Genomic DNA, 2,995 nt, shown 5'->3' with positions numbered 1-2,995 from the left:
GGCACCCACATAGGCTGCCTTTCCTTGACTGTAAAAGGCAATGCCTTCGCTTGTCCCATAATCCCACCCTCTGTCACCGTTTTAGGACTTGGCTCTAAATGCCCCTCCTTTTCTCTTGCATCATTTTCCCTGGAAGACCTTTCCTTTAACCCACATACGTGCTGTATTAGCTCGCACCTTTAAAACAACTTACTCGACTCCATGCTTCTTGCAGCTACCATCCAAGTTTTCTTTCATAGAAAACCTCAAGTTTCCCACACTCACTGTCCTTACTCTTGCTCTCTCCCATTTCCATTGCTTTTTTTTTAAAGGTTTACTTATTTCGGGGCCAGCAAATGGCATAGCAGTTACGTCGTTGGACTTCCACATGACCCACTGCAATTCGAGTCCTGCATTTAGTGGCTTAAAAATCACTCCAGGCATGTGTGCACGCGTGCTCAAGACCCAGAGAGGAGAAGGGATTGTGGTGTGGCCATCCCCCCCCGGGGGGTGATTCCTCACTTTCCCTCTCACTGTGTCCATCTGTCTCTGGCAAGCGTGTGTGCCCTACAGCAAAAACCTCGCCAAAAATAAATAAATAAATAAATAAATAAATAAAAACAAAGTTTACTTTTTTCTTTCTCCCATGAGTGAAAGAGACAGAGATATAGCACCTTGAACAGGGTCTTGACACTATGATCCACCCCCAGCCTCAGCCAGCCATATCGTGGACGCTTGGGCTGTTCCAGCAGATCTCTAGACACAAACCTGGAACTTTCCTTCATGGGTCAGCCTCGTGGAGCATTGTGTTATTTTCTTTCTCTAACACTCTGTCAGAGAGCATTTGTGCTTGTGAGGGGGGCGGGGGAGAGAGAGAGAGAAAGCATCCTCCATGAGTGATGGTCATGCTGCAAGCCTTTCACCATTTCTCCCTCTTTTCGGGATTTTTGAGCATGCACACACACAACTGGCATGTTTTTTATTTTGTTTTTCAAATCTCTGGTCCAGCACTCAACTGTACAGTTGGCCATGTGGGGTCCAGCCACCTTAACCACCAGGCCACCAATTGGCCTCCTATTTTCTTTTTACATTGCCCCAATACCGCTTTCATCTTCACCTTTCTGCTGATATTGTTCTGGTCAAAGTTACTAATAACCTCTATCCTACCCATTGACTTAATGGGCAATTACTCTATCTTCTAGAGAACAGGCATGTAATGGGCACTCAATAAACATTCGTTGAATGAATGACTATAACCTCATCATGAGTACTGAATTCATGGTTGGAGTATTACAAAAACATGAAATTCAGTGTTTATACCAAGCTAATAAATGTTCGTGTACTGATCCACTTGCAAGATTTTGTGTATATTTTACCTGCCTATATAAGCTTTTTTGTTTCGTTTTAGGTTTTGGCCATAGGGTGTGTGTACTCATGCTGGAGAGGTTTATGCTGCAATCCCTTCTTCTCCAACTCCCCTGGGATTTGGGGCACACATGCTCAGTGTGATTTTCAATCTGCCGGGTCTGGGACTCAAGCCATAGTCAGCCATGTGGGATCCAGTGCCTTAATCGCCATGCCGCTTGCTAGCCCCTTATGTCAGCTTTTTACATGTAAATCCCTAGAGCTATGATTTCTGACCTTGCAAATTTTAAAGAGATTGTTTTCTCAATGGTTTAGCTTTTTTGAAAAGGTAAAGCCAATTTTATAATTGTATATAAATGAAAAAAATCCTAAATAAAATATTAATTACCTGAGGATAAATGTTTTCCTATGTCACAGCAGAGAAGGATTTATCCCAAGAATGCAATAATGGTTCAAGCCAGAAAACACTATTACTTTCCTCATTCATAGATGAAGAATAATACATGCTTATACAAATAAAGCAGCTGAAAATGCAACATCTATTATTATTAAAGATTTTTGCTATAGGGTTCATATACTCACTGGAGACACAGAGAGAGACAGAGGAAGTAAGAAATCCACAGAGAGACACAGAGAAAGTGAGAACTCACCCCCTAGGAGGTATGGCCATACTGCAATCCCTTCTCCATTCTCCTCTCAGGGTTTTGGGTATCCACGCACGCATGCTTGGTGTGAGTTTCAGGTTGCCAGGTCCAGGACTTGAACCACGGTTGGCCATGTGAGAGTCCTGCCACCTGCTGGCCCCAGGTATTATTATTTTTGAAATCCAAACTTTCTTTTACTATTATTTTATTTTAATTCAACCAGATAGGGAGGGAGAGAAAGAGAGAGAGAGAGATGGAAAGTGAGAAAGCAAGTTGCCAGGTCCAGGACTTGAACCATGGTCAGCCATGTGGGAGTCCAGCACCCTTAACCACCGTGCCACCTGCTGGCCAAAAAAACCCCCAAACTTTTAGAAAATCAGAAATAGAAAATAATTTTCTTATCTTGAAAAAAGTTTATCCAAGAAAGGCCCGAGGCAAATATCTTATTACTGAAGAAACTTTGGATATATTCTTTTTAAGGTTAGGAATATGACAAAAATGCTTGCCACCATTCTTGCTGATTAACTGAATCTTCTCTCTCTCTCTCTCTGTATGTGTGTATATGTATATATGATGTGTATAATATATAATGTATACGTATGTTATATACTTGTGTGTGTGTTATATGTCTATGTGTGGGTACATAACTTAGAAGATGTGGTAGACATCTTCTAAGATGGACTGCTCATGTTTTCCAATTTTTAGCTTTCTTTTTTAGTTTTTTACCCCCATAAGGCATGTGGGCTTATTGGAGATAGACAGAGATAGTGAGAAGTCACCCACTAGCGGGGATTGCTATGCCATATCCCTTCTCCTGCATTTTCTTCCTGAGGTTTTGGGTACATATACCTGCCTGGTGTGATTTTCAAGCTGCCAGGTCTGGGACTCAAACCTCAGTCAGCTACTTGAGAGTCCAGTGCCATAACTACCACACTATCTGCTGGTCCCCATGCTTTAGCCTTTTTTTTTTTTTTTTTTTGGATTTTTTCTCAAGGGACCCTTGGTTT

Source organism: Tupaia chinensis, unplaced genomic scaffold, assembly GCF_000334495.1.
Source record: "Tupaia chinensis unplaced genomic scaffold, TupChi_1.0 Scaffold144045_1, whole genome shotgun sequence".
Taxonomy (NCBI): Eukaryota; Metazoa; Chordata; class Mammalia; order Scandentia; family Tupaiidae; genus Tupaia; species Tupaia belangeri.
Note: the sequence above shows the minus strand (reverse complement) of the source record.